Source organism: Giraffa tippelskirchi, chromosome 11 (assembly GCF_054371585.1).
Source record: "Giraffa tippelskirchi isolate mGirTip1 chromosome 11, T2T-mGirTip1v1.2.pri, whole genome shotgun sequence".
Classification (NCBI taxonomy): domain Eukaryota; kingdom Metazoa; phylum Chordata; class Mammalia; order Artiodactyla; family Giraffidae; genus Giraffa; species Giraffa tippelskirchi.
In genome coordinates this window covers 7388734-7406950 of record NC_137285.1, presented here as the reverse complement: position 1 = coordinate 7406950, position 18217 = coordinate 7388734, and the positions used below count along the sequence as shown (strand labels likewise).

Below are 18217 nucleotides of genomic sequence, written 5' to 3'. Positions count from 1 at the left end.
TTCTTCTCAGTAATTGCCCTCTGCTCTGGGGAGGGTGAAGGGGGGATGTGAGGGCCGTGCAGAGGCGGTTGCTACCTCCTTTCCCCGCCCCCCCTCACCTACAGACATCTTGGCAGGAAGTGCCTGGAAGGTTCTGGAACCCATGGTTCTGGGTTTGAAGATTGCACCAAGGTAGCCACCTTGGTGGATGACAGAAAACCAAGTTTTGTTATCCGTAAAAATTTTTATGTGCGCTTTGGGAGCAAAAGGGTCAGGGTTGCTGATGTGGAGTTTCTCTTCCCGGAGGACCTCCCGAGCCTCAATTGCCAGAATGTCTAGATTGTTCCAGTCCACTCCTTTCATGTTACAGTGGGGGAAGCCAAGGCCCAGAGAGGGAAAGAAACCTTCGCAAAGTCACACAGCAGGCTGGTGACAGACCCAGGACCGGACCTTGGGGTTTCTAAATCCAGAGTTGGGGCAGTTAAGGATATGATACAGTCCTCAAGTCCCTGGTATCCTTCAGAGTAGAGCAGCAGGCATTTATTGAGCTCCTACTCTTTGCAAAACTCCTCAGTCAGCTGTGTGAGGCTCCAAAGGTAATGAGATGCTGTTCGTACCTCGGGGACGTTTTCGGAGAAGTGACCAAGGTACCTATATCCCAGCTATACAGCCTTGAACCAGCCACCTCTCTGCAGCCTGGTGGCAGGCCTCCGTTTCCCTCTCTGTCCACGGAGGCTCTGGCTTGACCTTCTTGGGCCTTGCCCATGGAGTCAGCCGGATTCAAATCCCAGCTCCTCTGTCTGCTGGTGTGAGACTTTCAGCGAGACTTTGAGAAGGCCTCGGTTTCCTCATCTGCTAGAAGGGAGTTCATAACCCCTTCCTTCCAGGTGGGAATTCCTTGCCGTGATGAGTGTAAAACGCTCAGCAGAGAGCCTGGCCCGCAGTGAACCCTTGGTCGCCAGCGGTCCAAGGTCCAGAGAGGGGCCTTGCAGTGGCTTCACTCTACCTGGCCTTCCTCTCCAACCACACGGGGCTGCTCCGGGTTCTGCGAGAACCTTCCCTCCTCCCCATCTGTGCACCAGCCTTTCCCTCTTCCGGCGAGGACGGAGCAGGGGCACTGGCTCCCTTCTCTGTTGGGGGTTTGAAAAAGTTAAGCCTGTCCTTAAAATGCTGTTTTCAGAAAGGTCCTCCCCCTGCAGGTGTTCTGGGGGTCAGGAGAAGGATGGAGCCCAGCAGGTGGGCCTGGCCTGGGGAGACAAAGCCGGCGGTTCCCATTCTCCTTCTCGTCTACTTGGCCTGTGCACCCTCCTCAAGGGACACCCCCCCACCCCGAGCCCTCCCTGCCTCCACCACCAAGGTGCTTCCTGGTGATGAAAGCATACTGGGGTCACTCACAACCACAGCTCATTAGGAAGGAAGCGACAGCTCCGAGGTAAAGAAGGGGCATTATCAGCTCCGAGGTAAAGAAGGGGCATTCTGAAATGTGGCTGAGGGCAGAACAGTCAGAGATTCTTCATATCCCATGTTGGGTACATTTTTCCTTTTCTCATGCATAAATACAAGCCCTTTTGGGGGAGGGACTAGGAAAAAAACAAAGAAAAAAACAGAGGCTGTTAGAGCTTTGCTTAATGAGTTTCCTAATCTTCTCATATAATGTGGAGCCCCGTGGATTTTCAACAGCTCAGTGCTGCCGGTGGAAGCGTAATCCTTCCAGGTTCCTGAGCTGAACTGTGCAGCTTCAGTGACGTCTGGCCTCCAAAGCACAGGAGTAGTGGAAGCAGCACAGGGTGGTAACATCAGGCAGGTCTGGGTTCGAATCCTAGTGCTGCCACTTCCTCTAGGTGGGACCTTGGCCAAGGGCCTTGACCTCTCAGAGCAGTGGTGACTCAGGCGGTAAAGAACCTGCCTGCAATGCAGGAGACCTGGGTTTGATCCCTGGGTTGGGAAGATCCCCTAGAGGAGGGCATGGCAACCCACTCCAGTATTCTTGCCTCAAGAATCCCCATGGACAGAGAAGCCTGGCGGGCTGTAGTCCGTGGGGTTGCAAAGAGTCAGACACAACTGAGCGACTGAGCACACACAAAGTCCTCGAGTGCAAAAGGGGGCTAATGCTGTGAGGACAGCACTCAAACTTTGGTGGGCACCTTAGATACTGGTTTAGTAAGCAGAGTCCCAGGTGGAGGTCTTCTGGGTCTCAGGTGAGCCCCAGAATCTGTCTGTGTTTCAAGAGCCCTGGGTGGAGATAGTCACGTAAGCACCATCTCTGGACAAAGAGTTTCTCAAAGTGATTTGCTCAGTCTGCAGATGTGTATTGAGTACTACTGCGTGCCAAGCACAGTCAGAGGCCCTGGAGATCCATCAGAGAGCAAGACAGAGCTGGTCCTAGCCCTCAAAGAGAACCCTGTCTTCACAGCACTTATGTTCTGAGGGGAGAGACTTAACAAAGCATCTTGGCAGCTCAGTTCACAGGACGAGAAGTGCACAGAAGTATGTCATACACTGAACGTGTGCTGTGTATTTGCTCTGGCGAACATCTTGTGGTTGGAGGAACGTATGAGTGGCTGCATGAACTGTTAATATTGCTCTGATCATAGATGTGCCTTTGCGGCTTCTTCCAAATTCTTTCTAGCCATCCTTGCTAGACCACAAAGCCATCAGTTGAGTTCAGTCGCTCAGTCGTGTCTGACTCTTTGCGACCCCATGGACTGCAGCACACCAGGCTTCCCTGTCCATCACCAACTCCCGGAGCCTACTCAACTCATGTCCATGGAGTCCGTGATACCAACCAACCATCTCATCCTCTGTCGTCCCCTTCTCCTCCCACCTTCAATCTTTCCCAGCGTCACGGTCTTTTCTAATGAGCCAGTTCTTCGCATCAGGTGGCCAAAGTTTTGGAGTTTCAGCTCCAGCATCAGTCCTTCCAATGAATATTCATGACTGATTTCCTTTAGGATGGACTGGTTGGATCTCCTCGCTGTCCAAGGGACCCTCAAGAGTCTTCCCCAACACCACAGTTCAAAAGCATCAATTCTTGGGCACTCAGCTTTCTTTATAGTCCAACTCTCACATCCATCCACGACCACTGGAAAAACCATAGCTTTGACTAGACAGACCTTTGTTGGCAAAGCCATACTGGAGTGTATTTGCCCTTTCACATGCTCAGAGCCCAGCAGAACGCCTGGCACATCCGTGACACTCAGTGAATGTCTGATGGAGGGATGAATGAACAAATGGACACATGCACAAGTGGACTCGAAGCTCCTTGCTGCCCACCAGCTGATCAGTCGGGTGGATGACTTGGGCTCAGGGGAGCTGTGCTTACTTGCTAGGAAAGTGGTCTGGAGAGTTTCCAGGTTGTAAATGGGAGTTCCACATTCACAGTGTCCGCTTGGGGTCATGGCCTTTCACCCTGGGGACCGCAGAAGGCCCGGGGCCTGTTGCAGTCATGTCTGTAAGAACTTGAGGTCAGTCCTTGTCTTGGCCAGCCGAAGAAAAGTCCAGCTCTAGTCTCAGTCCGTTAATTGGTGCCCTGCATCACTACGCCCACCCCCATCAGACGTCTCTCTGGACCCCAAGGTTCTCAGCACCACACCGCGCTCACAGATCTTTGTTTACACGATGGAGCGGGGCTGGGGTCAGGCAGCTTTCTGGAGAGTGAATCCCGAGCCCTTTGTGAACCAACAGGATGTGTTGCCAGAGGGAGGTTCCCGAAGCCTCCTCAGCAGCTAGCTGGGACTCCATCTTCCGCTCACTGATTCAGCCAACCTGTATTAAGGACCAGCTGTGGGCCAGGTGCATTCACAGACCTGACTTGACTTCACCTTCAGGATCGCTCAAAGGTTTAAGCAAGAAGGGAGGCGCACTCATAGAGGCTCAGGCCCTTGCACGCCGAGGCAGGGGCTTCTCCCTGCTACTTCTGTTCACTTTTTGTCCTGTGAGCTGCGCCACCGAGGTGTTTTATTTAGTCTCTCCCCCAAGAACTGAAGTGCCGTGAGGACAGGGGCCTTGCTCAGTTTTGCTGAGAGTCAGAAAGAGCTAGTTAGTGACAAAAGGCAGACTCTCAGCCAAACTGGTCTGTTGGAACCCCAGCTTGGGAATCCACTAGCGGTGTGCAGGCAAGTTACTCTGTGCCTCGGTTTCCTTGTCTCTAAAATGGGGATAATAATAGCACTTCCTAGCGTTGTTGTGAAGAATCCATCTGTTGACACATGTAAAGCACCTCGGACACTAGCTGGTATGTAGTTGGCTCTAAAAAGTTCTTAGTACAGATATTAACATTATTATATTCATTTCTATATTATAAAATGCAGAGGGTGAGATGGTTAGATCGCATCACCAACTCAATGGATGTGAATCTGAGCAAACTCTGGGAGACAGTGCAGGACAGGGGAGTGGTCCATGGGGACACAACGTAGCAACCGAACAACAACGTATTATAAAAAATGTATAAAATATCATAAATATTTTGAGGGATGATTTCCATACAGCAGAATGCACATATCGTAAACATACCTCTTGATGAGTTTTGACAAATGCACACACCCATGTAACCCACAACTCTGTCAAGTTCTAGAACATTCTCACTCCCCCTCAGAAATTCCTTCATGCCCCTTCCAATCGATCCTCCTTACCTGGCACTTTAATCATGCTTCTTGAATGAAGGAATGAATGAATGAATGGAGATCCCTTGGGTTTGGTCCCACATCTCTTATGCCAGTTTCGCTTGTAACCTTAGCTGCATAACCTGTTTAGCTGTTAGGTAAATGTAGAAATAGAAGCGCAAAAAGAGAGTTGTCCTCATACTATGAAAACTTATATTGAAAAGAGTCCATAAAGGCACCCCTTGGGGGTGGAGGAGACTATGAAAGGTCGGGGTGAGAAATCCAGGTGTCCAGGTGAGGTCATAGGTTGCCCCAGCGCCTGGGCCTGCACTCAGAGCCCAGGCACCTCCCTGGCCCTGTGGCACCAGAGACCCACCCCCTGGGCTGAAAACCCCTCTCCCCGCTGCCCCCCAAACCCGCCCCTCCTGGGGAAACCGAGACGCTTAGCTTCCCAGACCTGCGAATATGGGAGGCAGAGGATTCTGCTAGATCTTTATGGGGGTGAAGGGACCAGCAGGAGAGAGATGTCTTCCAGGGCTCCAGCCCCTTCCCTGTACCTTACCCACCGCAGCCCAGACTGGTTGCTCCTCGATCTTTGTAATGTACTGGGCGTCTGTGATTTTGCTTAAAGAGATTTCTGTAAAGCTAATAAAAGAAAGAGGAAAACGGGTGCTGTAGTGCCAGCCACTGCCCTCGATCAGAGGCGAGGGGACATTCGAACAGGCCTAGTGCTTTGCTGGTGACACATAGCAGCCTGGTGGCAGGGGCTGCCCTGGGTCTGGCTTCTGTGGTCCCAGCCGGATATCATCCAGCCCGAGAAAGCTAAGTCCAAGGGGCCTGCTACAGCCCACATGATGCCATTATAGGGGTCTTAGGTACACAGGTGCTCAGCATGTGAGGGTACCTGGGACCTTGTCAGTTCACACGCAGCGGGTGCCTGGTCCCCAGGCCTGCTTCTAAGGCAAGCTGCTGTCGTCTGGGTCTTTGGTTCAGCTTTCTCCCTCCAGGGCCTTGCAGGGTCTGCTCCGGGATGGGGGTGGGTGGGTGAAGTCACCTCCAGGCCCCTGAGCTGCGTGGCAGGTCAGGTGAAGGAGCCGTTCGCATCTGCTAAGGCTGATGTCACCCTGGGAAGTCATTCAGCGCCGGGTGCCGCCTCCAGCCCTGGCCGCCTGCCCGGTGTCCCCTGTGTCCTGTTTTGTCTGTTCTGTGGGGCAGGCTCTGGGAGGTCCCAGGGTTCAGGGAGATGCATTCTCCTCCCTGCCCTCTGAGGCCAGGGTGGAGCCACCCTTTTTCTTTCAGAGGTGCCCCAGGTATGGGGCAGACTGGTTTCAGGTTCAAATCCCGACTCTGCCACCTCCAGGCCGGGTGGGCAGGTTGTTTGCACCTTGTGTCCTCTGAGTGTTCCTCTCCAAAAGGGGGTGACAGGGCATCACCTCACAGGGTTGATTGGAGGATGACCGAGGATGTGTGTGAACCTGCTCCACGCAGCGCCTGCCGTCTGGGAACGCCTGTGAGCCCCTGTTCCAGTGACGGGGCTGCTGAAGGGTGCTGTTCCTATCGTGTGGGACATGGTTACAAACGCTGTTTGCATGATTCCCAGAACTGATTTAAGTCAGGCTTTAAAAAACAAAACACCGAACACACTTGCTCCCTCTCAGACAGCCCTACTTGTTCTAAATCAGTGCAGCTTAACAAGATACAAATCACCTGCAAGCAGGAGTTGGGTCGTTTCCAAAAACCTTCCTTTCCCTCGGCAAAAAGCTCTCAGCCTCCTAATTTGCAAACCATTGTTAGAGAACCCAGGTTCTCAGAAAATGCAGCTTCTCCAGGCCCTCACCTCTCAGAGTTTGACACAGTCGGTCTGGGATGCTGTCCCAGAAGCTGGAGCTTTCATAGCTCCCCAGGTGATCCCAAGGTGCCACCAGGGCCAGGAACCACAAGGTCAGGAGCATAAGAAAGAAGGCCAGCTGCAGAGGATCAAAGCGGAGACCAGCCATTTAGCTTCTGGGCAATTGTGGGCAACTGCCTACACCTCGTGGAGCCTTGGCTTCCTTGTTTGTAAGATGTATCTGCCTGTGCATGGATTCAGTCGAGTCTGACTCTTTCCAACCCCATGGACTGTAGCCCACCAAGCTCCTCTGTCCTTGGGATCTCCCAGGCAAGAATACTGGAGTGGGTTGCCATTTATACTCTGGCCACCTGATGCAAAGACCTGACTCATTGGAAAAGACCCTGATGCTGGGAAAGATTGAAGGCAAAAGGAGAAGGCGGCAGCAGAGGATGAGATGGTGAGATGGTTAGATAGCATCATCAACTGAATGGACATGAGTTTGAGCAAACTCCGGAAGATAGTGGAAGACAGAGGAGCCTGGTGTGCTGCAGTCCGCGGGGTCACAAAGAGTCAGACGCAACTTAGTGACTGAACAACAGCAGGATGTTTCTAGAGGCTGCTGGGAGGGCTTGAGATGAATGTGAATGGTACCTCTTATGAAACAGATGAGTCAAAGGATGGATATTACATAGATGTGTTCCGCGGAAATCAGACCAGGGAAGGGATCCTAGATGATCCTAGATCCTAGATCCTAGCTTGTCCAGTTGACCATCCCCACCTTGCCAACACTGGGGACCCCCGTAACTGGCTTCTGGCCTTTACTTTTCCGGTCTGGGAGTTTCCCAGAATTCCTTTTTGCCACACTTGACTTGTTGATCCCTGTTCCACACGTAGAGATTACCAGAGAAAATTCATTTAAGAATTGCTTGTTTAAATAATGCTCCTAATGCAGGACTTTTCGGAGCCTTTAATTATGCAAATATACATTAGGAACCTCCAGAGATGGTCGTTGGCATCCTGTCTGTCTGAGCTCTCTCCGTTGAGAGGAGAGCTGTAGATCCATTCTTTGACTCGAGGTGGAGAAGGTCACAGCAGGGAATGGACACCCTGATGGTCAGACGTCCGCTTTCAAAATTGCTAAATCTGGAATTGGGGAAGCATCCCTTCAAATGAGAGGCGTCCTTTCAAATTGGATGGCGTGTGTTGAGTATGGAGTTCACAAAGGGTTTTGCTGGGTTGGTGTCTTACATAACACACTCTGAGAAACGTACCCTTCCCCCCGCCCCCTCTGTAACTGCATACGTTAGCTTCCATTAAAAGACTGCCTTTATAGAGTCAACACGAATTCATTCCCTCCTCTATTTGTATTGGGCAGAGAGGAAGGTCCATGCATGGAAGTGTCCATCACTGCTGTCCGGGCATTGATGGGACAGGGCTGAGCAGCCCCGAGAGGCCAGAAGAGGAGCTCCGTCCACTCAGGGCTCTTTGTTCTGAAAAGTGGGCTGAGGCCCGGAGGTGGAAACAACGTGGCCAGTCCAGGACCACACCCGAGGCCCCCCAGTTTCTTATTGTGCACCGTGGTGGCTGAGTGCCTTGCACCCTGTTCTTATAGCCTGAGTCTGGTCGGCCTCCAATTATTACTGACAGGAGTGGAGGTTTCCGGGAACAGAGCAAATCCGTAGAGTTTAATTAATGAATGTGCTGGAGGGCTTGGCGGCTGGATTCCTGTGTTTACCGCAGGCTTGGCTGGCATGCAATTCCTGCTGTGGGGAGGGTGGGGCGCAGTTCCCTACCCACCCCTGCCCTCCTGATGGAGCCCGACAGAGAGGGAGGGAGGGAGGGAGAGAAGCTGAAATCTGATTCCCCCACCCCCTTCCCAGCCCTGGTTCTGCAGAAGCTCTTCTGTCTTGTTTTCAGAAGCTCTGGCATTTTGTTTTTAGCCGTTCTCGATCGGTTTGCCGAAACAAAATCGTCCCTCAGAGACCCTGGAAATAGAACGTAGTGTCTCTGACGCCGGTGGCCCTCAGCACAGGTTGTGCTGTTCGTTCTGCCAACCAGCACCTTAAACCTGACCCGGGTCCTGCGCTGACCAGTCACGCCAAGATGACCTCTGCGTCCTGAGCTTGGAGGGGAGCCCGGCGGGCCCGCAGTGCTCACGGGACTGGGGGTCCCACAGCCCTGACTCTAGACCCCATGTCTGCCCCTTGTCAGCTCTGCAGCCTGGGGCCAACTCCTTAATGTCACTGAACCTCAGTGTCTTCTTAAGTAAGATGGGGATAACGTTAATTATTATTTTGTGTATATAAACACACACACACACACACACACACACACACACACACACACACACACACACACACACACACACACACACACACACACACACACACACACACACACACACACACACACACACACACACACACACACACACACACACCTATGCAGATTTAATGTAAAGATTGAATGAGCTGGGACTTCCTGGTGGTCCAATGGTTAAAACTTCACTTTCCAATGCAGGAAGTGTGGGTTCAATCCCTGGTGGAGGAGCTAGGATCCCACAAGCCTCTAGGCTAAAAAGAAAAAAAGAAACATAAACAACAGAAGCAATATTGTAACAAATTCAATAAAGACTTAAAAAGAATGAAAGAGAAAAAGAGTAAAATGATCTAGGACTTCCTTGGCTGTCCAGTGGTTAAGACTCTGCCCTTTCCCTACAAGGGGGCTCGGGTTCCACTCCTGGTCGGAGAACTAAGACCCTACATGTCGCGAGGAGTGGCCAAAAAATAAAGTAAAATAAAGTGAAAATTAAAAAAAAAAAAAGATGAAATGAGCTAATGCAGACGGAGCACTTAGCACAGTGTCTCTTAGCAAACACTATAAATGTTAGCAGTTATTGTAGCCATCATCATATACATTCCATTTTGGAGGTGTGACAGCCGCGTCCTGGAGCGATCCATCGACTTGCCAAAGGGTTGGCCTCACATCTCTGTGCGACTTGTGTCTGTGACAGGCCCCGCCACAAAGGTCTGAGGGCCTCTGGACACTCGGCCACCCTGTCGTAGGTCCTATGTCACCTGGACCCTGAGTGCCGCTCCTCACAGCAGTAGCCTCCCACTTTCTCCTCTGCCTTCACACCCTGGAAATTCCCTTCCGGCTCTCAAAGTCTAGAGCATCAGAGCCAGATGTGTGACTAATTAACACCTCCTAATGGGGAAATAGGACCTTTTAGATGCCATTACAATGGCAGCCACGAGACAAGGTGCTGCTACTGCCCCCCTCATAGGTGGTGGCTCCGGAAATGGATGGAGAGAGCCTTTTCCTCTGGGCCATCTCCCCTGGGCCTGGCCTCTCCCAGCTGCTGGGAGAGCTACAGAAAACCCTGGGCATTCCCTGAGTGCCCCGTGCAGGCACCCTCCCAATGGCTACATGTGCTTTGATGCTTCTGATCCTCCCAGACATCCCATGAGGCAGGTGGTGTCATCCCACCGTACAGTTTGGGGAACTGAGGTTCAGGGAGATGAAATGACCTGTACAGGTTCACACAGCTGGGAGGACACAGACTCGGCACTGAGCAGCAGCCTTTGGACTCAAGCCCACAAGCATCTCCGTGACGCTACCCCAGAATGTAAACTCTGCAGTTAACCTGAGCTCTGAGTTGGAAACTGCCCTGGTCCTGTTTGGACGAGGATGAGGGGAGGGAACTGATGTTCCTTATGCAGCTACTCTGGACTTTATGTGCTTATGGTTTGAGTCCTGTACATACATCTCCTGTTTCATTTTATGTATGTATATATCTCCTCCCGTAGGGTAAAAGCTAGGATGACTTCCCCAGTACCCTTCAGCTCTGTAATCCCATGACTCTGATAACAGGTAACCTAGAGCAGGGTACCAAATAGGTCTCCACCCACCTGCTAACTCTGAACAATGCAGTGGCTGCCTGGGGTGCTGTGTTGGGGGTTCTCCGGGCTCGTCATGGCTCCGTTCTATAATGATTATTGATGTCTGCCACGGGAAAGCAAGAGAGTGTCACTGATTTTCTCATCTTCTTTTTTTTTTTCCCCTCTTTTAAAATATTTATTTATTTGGCTGTGCTGGGTCTTAGTTGCGGCACGTGGGACCTTTAATCCTTGTGGTTTCATACGGGATCTTTAGCTGTGGCATGAGAACTCCTAGTTTCGGCATGTGGACTCCTAGTTGCATAAGGCAGCTCTGGTTCCCTGACCTGGGATGGAACCCAGGCCCCCTGTATTGGGAGCGCAGAGTTTTAGCCACTGGACCACCTCATTTTCGCTCTCTCTCTTTTTAAAAAAATTATTTATTTATTTTTGGCTGCACTGGTTCTTTGTTGCTGCGAGGGCTTTACTCTAGTGGCATCGAGCGGGGGCTGCTCTCTCTGTTAATAGTTGCGTCGCGCGGGCTGCTCACTGCAGCGGCTTGTCTTGTTGTGGAGCACAGGCTCTAGGGCGCAGGCTCAGCAGCTGTGGCCCGTGGGCTCAGCGTTTGTGGTAAACGGGCTTGGTTGCCCCGCGGTTCTGGGGATCTTCCCGACCCAGGGAGGGAACCCGTGTCCCCTGCATTGGCAGGCGGATTCTTTACCACTGAGCCACCAGGGAAGCCCTCATTTTCCTCTTATTTTAAAGGGTAACGCTTTCCGTTTACAGCACAAAATTGTTACTTTATTTTTGAAAATCTGGGCACAGGACAGGTTTGTCAGCAGCCATCCACTCTCACACCCAGAGTTGTCTCTTTAGGCCCATGGGGTCTGAGTATAAAAGTCAAAGGCTTTAGGAAAGTGTCATAGACTCGTGGAATGGTCACTCTTTACCTTGTTTTCCTTCAGACTGGGGGAACTTGGCAATAGCCAGTAACTGAGGTTAACAAACAAGATAACAGACAAGAACACTTGAGATTAATGTCTTCTGTTTCTTGGGAGGGCACCGCTGTATAGCTACCTCATTTTCAGAGCTCATTTCTGAGTGATCAGTGGGTTGGACTTGTGCTGGGGGATCAGAACGGGCACAGCCTCTTTTCCTGTACGTCTTCTTCCCTTTCTGCTCAATTACTGTTATTAGCCATTATGTCCTAATCAAGTGATTTCCTTTCAAAGCAAAAATTGCTCATCCCTCCCTGAGAGAGTTTGTCCTCCTGCCAGGACCCGCGTGTATTTGGGAAAGTTTCCAGCAAGTAAACAATTTATGGTGGGGGACAGAGACCCAGGGAGGTTAACCCGCTCATGCTTAAGGTCACACAGGCAAAAGCAGCAGAGCCAGGCCAGCGTGCCTCAAAGGCTCCTGCTCATAAATACGTCAAGTGACTGGCTGTCCTGCAGTCATTATTCAGTACATAGTGGTTCATTTTTCTTGTCCTTGTCTCAAAAATTGTTTGCCTCTGTATCTGTCAGGATGGGTTAGGTTATGCTGCAGTAACAAACAGCCCCCAAAACTTCAGTGGCTTTAAACAGAAAAACAGCTTTCTTCCCTGAGTGTTCCACAGGTCCACTGACATTGGCTGTGTTTATGTTTCATATCTTTGTCACTCTGAGGCTCTGGTTAGTGGAGCAGCTTGCCAGGGACATGACCAACCACAGGCCTGAGGGAAAGAGAATGTGGCATCCATTACTGGCTCTTAAAGGTTCTGCCTGGAAATAGATGACATCACTTCTGCTTGCACGTCATTGGCTAGGGCTAAACCACATGACCACACCTGTGCTCAAGAAGGGAGTATAATTTTCCTATAGGGAGAAGCAGTAAATATGTATGCCTCTCGTAATACAGTCTGCCTGCCCCAGTCTCTGCATGATCTCTGTGGTTTCATTTGTAGAAATGAGTTTGCACAGGCTCGTTTTTTCCTTCCCTATAGCATGAGCCACCCTTTTGAATTAACTCCATCCTGGTTTCTTGGATTCATTAAGAAGCCCCAAGCTGAACATACCCCCATTGTCCAGTACAGCACCATTCCTGATTCTGGCACTTCCATGTATTTTTTCATTTGTTGTTTCATCCTAGAGGTGGACTGCTAGCTTGCAGTGATGGAAAAAAAAAAGCTTCAAATAATCTTTCATGGGAATTTAGAGTTCTTTAAAGAAATATAGGACTGTGTCTCTGCAACCCATGGAAGTATTGCCAAGCAGACCTTAAGGCCTGGATTACCCTACGTGGGCATCATTTATAACGTGCCAGATGCTTGTATGCCTGTGTTGGAGTGGTCTGTGGTTACCAGCTGCTTCAGGAGGTTTCCAGGGAGCTCAGGGAGGTGGCCTGTCCTTGGGGCTTTGGGAATCCCAATCCCTACCTGTTCTTCACTTTGAAAGAAGGAGGTGCCAGCTTCAGTACTTAAGCAGAGAGAAGCCCCAGCCAGTTGCACACCCCCCCTCAACAAGTTCCCAACTGAGCAGCAGTGGAGGAAGAATTAATATGGGATCTAGGCAGTCTTAAGGGGTCCCCTGAGCATCTGTGTTCATCTCTTCTCTGTTGGGAATTCTGGGGATGCTGCTTTGAAGATATTTATAAAAGGAACACTCGTTGCCTGTGGTGCTCAGAGAGGCGATTACTTAGTAAGAAGCAGGGGGCCGAGGTAATGCGGCTTACCTGGGAGGGCCGCGGGGAGACGGGAACTGGGCAGGCTGCAGCCACCAGCTTTGCTCCTGCTAGGAGGAACCTGTTCAGAATTAGCCGATCGAGGCTGCGCGCCTCCCCACAATTATTGTATTTAAAGAGATGGTCCGTCGAAGTGGATTCCCATTTTCCAGCCTCTCGAAGCTGAGTTCCAGTGGTTCTGATTTAGACCCTGAGTTCATGGGTCTGCCTGACTACTTCCAAGGTCTGGAGGTCAGTAGACATAAATTTAAACCCTGGCTCCACTGTGTCCTAACTCTGTGACCTGGAGCAAGCCCCTTTCTCTCACCAAGCCTCGGCCGCCTGCCCCCCCGACACACCCACACACACATACCCAGCTTTAAATGGGGCTGTGGATAGTCCTTGCCCCTTAGGGGCTGAAGAAGGGGAAAATGCAATGGAGGTGGGTCACGTGGTAACACTCCCTAAGTCAGGAAACACCACAAACATGGTGGGTATTTGTTCAAGATTAATAATTAATAAGCTGCAAATTCCTCCATCAAGTATTGCTGCGGCCAGACCTTTAACATCTTGTAGTACCCCGTTATTCCACCCTCAAGTCCTGGGGGAGGACTAGGGGACTGGATGTGTACCGTAGCAACGGCCTCTGGTTGCCTAGCAACAGGAAACCCATCCCAGTCGATATTCTAATTTGTCAGAACGTTTTTTTTTTTTTTTTGCCTCTACAATGGAACCTATATCCAGTTACATGAGAAGGAGAAAAATCAGCACTGTGCACAAGCCTGTCCACAAGCTGTAGAATCCAGCCCCTTCCCGGGGACTTCTCAAGCCCAAAGCAGGACTTGGAGTCACAAACTGATCCTTTCCCCTCAAGGAGCGTGTGAGCCCAGTGGGTTTACAGCTCCATCCCCCTGAACCCACACCGCTGCCATCTTGGACTGTGGGTCCAGCTTTCCAATGGTTCTGGGAGCTGAGGCCAGGCAGATATTGTCTGTGGCTCTCAGTCTATCTAGGCCCCCTTTAAACCAGGCGGGTGAAGCCCAGGGAGCTCTAGGGGGCCTTCCAGGCTTTGACTCTCGCCAGACAATCTAAGCTCCACTCACCGAGGGTCACTTTCATTCCAGGGATTTGCACTCTGATGACACTTCTTTGCAGGGGCCATGTCCTCCCTGGTTAACATTGCAACAACACCTGGCCCCGGCCCTCCACCTGGCGCAGTTCAACAAATGACACTCCCCCGACACCTGCCCTCTCCTGCAGGCCACTGGACAAACTCCTAGAGCAGTCCTAAGATTTGGCAAAACAGAGTGTAGACTTTGAGCTGGGGCAGTTTTCAGAGTCACGTGGCCTCCGGTACAAGGAGACCCAGACTCATCAAACCTAAAACGAATATTTGTTTGGTCTTCAACAACAACTGAATCAAGTGTGATGATTGTTCCCATTGTACAGATGGGGTAACTGAGGCCCAGTGATTACCCGCCCCCCCCCGCCGGGCCCTACCACCAGGCAGGAGCAAAGCGGATCTTGGAACCCAGGCCTGTCTGCACCAGGGATTCCCACTCAGAACCTCCTTCTTTCCCTGGGAAGCCTCGCACAAGTCCCGTCACTGTTGGTTAATCCAGACCTTGCCAGGGCCCATGCGTGGCTAATGTTAGAACTTGGTAATGTTTCAGGGCAAGAAAGGAAAACGAATAGGAAGGGTCTCCCCCACGGGAGGCCTTTGGCCCTTTTGCTCTCATAGTGCTTGACTAACCTGCTTTTTTAAAAAAAGTTTTTGGCTTTGCTGGGTCTTCACTGCTGCACAGGCTTTTCTCTAGATGTGGTGAGAGGGGGCTACTCTCTGATGTGTGTGGACTTCTCATTGCAGTGGCTTCTCTTACTGCAGAGCGCAGGCTCTAGGGTGCATAGGCTTCAGTAGTTGTGGCTCCCGGGTCCTGGAGCACAGGCTCAGTAGCTGTGGCTCATGGGCTTAGTTGCTCCGTGGCAAGTGGGATCTTCCCGGCCCAGGGATCAAGCCTGTGTCTCCTGCATTGGCAGGCGGATTCTTTACCACTGAGCCACCAGGGAAGCCCTAACCTTCTTTCAATCCCCCTCAGCCATGTGCACCTGGGAATCCCATCTCTTTGGGGACAGTGAGTGGGTCCCAGTAGTCCCCAGAGCCACCTGACAGCTGCGGGCCCCACCTGAGGCCTGGGTCCCCGGTGTGGGTTACCTAATTATTGCTGGAAGCTATCCCTCGCCTGTCAGCATGCTATAAATAGGGAGCTGGGGGGAGAACTGAAAAAAAAGTGCCACTGGCTTTTTTCCCCAGCGTGGGTGGGTTGAGTTAAAAAACCGTCAGGCCGCAGGCATCGCAGTACTGGAAAGCCTGAGTGGGTGGAGGGCGGCTGCTGAAACTCGGAGGCGGACTCGGCCGCATCCTCTTCTGTTTTCATTCTCATTGGCGGCAGAGGCCGCAGAGCTGGATTCTGAAGTGGAGAGACCTCCAGGGACCTCCGCTTGGACAGTGACAATGACCGTGATTGCCCCAGGGGCCACAGAGTGACCCTGCTGACGTGTTTCAGCGAGATGGGGAGGGACGGGTTCTGGCGACCCCCTGACCTGTGCTTCCTCCAGGAGGGAGGCAGCAGAAACGGCGTCTGGCGTCTCTTTTGAACATGACCTCCTCCTATGGTGCCCAGCCACTTCCTGGGGACTTGGGTTCCTGTACCCTAAGTGAGGTCCCAACCAGCTCCAGTCCACTGAGTGAAAAAACCCAGGCAAAAGAGCAGAGTCACTCTATGCCAGTGGTGTACATGAGTGTGCACAGGCAGATATGCAAGTCTGTTTGTAAATTGTATATTAAAAAAACAAAAACAAAAACCCAGTGGCACCTTGGGAAGGTTATCTGTGCAAAAAGTGAACTTCACACTGGTCAGGAGGTACTTCGATGGTAGGATCATCCTAGCCGTATTTGGTAGAGTCTAAGACTAGTACTTCCCTGGTGGCTCAGACAGTAAAGAATCTGCCTGCAATGCAGGAGACTAGGGTTCGATCCCTGGGTTCGGAAGATCCCTTGGAGAAGGGAAAGGCAACCCACTCCAGTATTCTTGCCTGGGAAATCCTATGGACAGAGGAGCCTGGGGGGGTACAGTCCATGGGGTCACAAAGGGTTGGACATGACTGAGCGACTAACACTCTCACTTTTCAAGACTAGTACAATACAGATAATAATAAAGGGTCTAGCAGTCACGACCAGGTGTGGACTCAGAGAGGTGGGGCGAGTTGCCCAAGGTCACACAGCTGGCATGAGGCACAGCCAGGACTGGAACCCAGGTCTGTCTGACCTCAGACCCCCACGACAGTTGTACTCTCCCACATCACGTGGTCTTTCCAAGATGAGTTGCTCAAACAAATCCCTCGCCTGCACTTTTTATTTTTTTAGGGAGGGAGGGCAGAAAAAAAAAGTCTCTCTGCCTTTCCCAGACGTCCCCCAGGCCTCAGCAACAGATTCCTGAAATGTTATTTATCAGGAAAACATCTGGGAACTATAGTAGCTCCCAGGGCCGAGCTTGCACTGTTGGCTGTTAAAATGCTGTTGAGCATTAAAGTGGAAGCAAGGGACTTCCCTGGCAGCCCAAGGTTAAGACTCTGCGTTCCCACTGCAGGGGGCACAGGTTCAATCCCTGGTCAGGGAACTAAGATCCCACATGCTGCACAGAAAGGCCAAAAAAAAGTGGTTTTTTTAAAATAAATAAAGTGAAGGTGAGGAAGGAAACCTAGGAGGCCAAGTTGACACCGGCCTGCCAGGGTTTGACTCCAGTGCGTCCCTGGGCAGGTCACGTCCCTTTGAACCTGTTTCCCCATCTGGAAAATGGGATCCTGACCAAGGATAACACGCCCCCCTCACCTAGTGGGAGCTAAATACCAGAAGCCCCTCTGTTTGGTTTTCACATCTGGAGGTGACACTTAGGAATGCCCCTAGCGTGGGTCTCCATGTTGACAGTCGGTACCCAATCAGTGTTTAAAGTAACATAGGGACTTCCCGGGCGGCCCAGTGGTTAGGACTTCACCTTCCAGTGCAAGGGACATGGGTTCAATCCTTGGTTGGGGAGTTACGATCCCACATGCCTTGAGGCCAAAAAACCAAAACATAAACAACAGAAGCAATATTGTACCAAATACAGTACAGACTTTAAAAAATGGTCCACATAGAAAAAAAAAAAAACTTTAAAAAAAGAAATAAAAGTGAAATAAAAGAGAACATTGTGTACGGCGTCTGCCAGGGAACCAAGGAGCTGGATGGGCAGGGCCTCATCTCAGCCCTGGCTGCCCACCCCCTTCCTCTCACCTGGAGAGTCCAGACCAGCCCTGTCTGAGGTGTATCTTGGCTCTGCTGCCCCATGGGGGTGGAGGAAGCACCTAACACTCTGCATGCTTAATTCATGTGTTTATTTGGGAAGCTCAGTGTTTAAGAGTGGGCAGAGAGAATGCTAGGCTTAGAATGCAGTTTGGGGAGATGGGAGAGGGAGAGTGGGATGCTTCAACCCTAAATCCTTTACAATTCTTTTGTATATATATGAGGGCTTCCCTCATAGTTCAGTTGGTAAAGGATCCTCCTGCAATGCAGGAGCCCCGGTTCGATTCCTGGGTCAGGAAGATCCCCTGGAGAAGGGAAAGGCTACCCACTCCAGTATTCTTGGGCTTCTCTTGTGGCTCAGCTGGTAAACAATCTGCCTGCAATGAGGGAGACCTGGGTTCGATCCCTGGGTTGGGAAGATCCCCTGGAGAAGGGAAAGGCTACCCACTCCAGTATTCTGGCCTAGAGAATTCCATGGAGTATACAGTCCATGGGATCACTAAGAGTTGGACACGACTGAGCGACTTTCACTTTCACACAAAATATATACATCGATATGAATATATGATGTATATACACATGTATATATAAATACATTCACATTTTACATATGTGTAATATATATGCAAAATGTATGCATAGACATATGTGCAAAATATATGTGCACATATAACATATGCACATATGTATATAAATAGCTTCCCAGGTAGCTTTAGTGGTAAAGAACCCCACCTGCCAATGCAGGAGACTTAAGAGACAGAGGTTCAATCCCCGCATCGGGACGATCCCCTGGAGGAGGAAATGGCAACACACTCCAGTATTCTTGCCTGGAAAATCCCATGGACAGAGAGGATCCTAGCAGGTTACAGTCCATGGGATGGCAAGAGTC

At 51.1% G+C, this 18217-nt stretch overlaps 1 protein-coding gene and 1 long non-coding RNA gene across 6 annotated transcripts in view; one reads left to right on the top strand and one right to left on the bottom strand.

Annotated features, from left to right (window-relative positions):
* The window catches only part of KIAA1671 (KIAA1671 ortholog), a 179626-nt gene that overhangs the window by 130674 nt on the left and 30735 nt on the right, over nt 1-18217 (top strand). The window lies entirely within an intron of this gene.
* On the bottom strand, nt 7361-13602 carry LOC145526691 (uncharacterized). Its single transcript, XR_014069080.1, has 4 exons — nt 13363-13602; nt 13002-13057; nt 10323-10416; nt 7361-8984 (listed from the first exon to the last, which is right to left on the bottom strand). It is a non-coding gene; the product is annotated as an uncharacterized LOC145526691 (long non-coding RNA).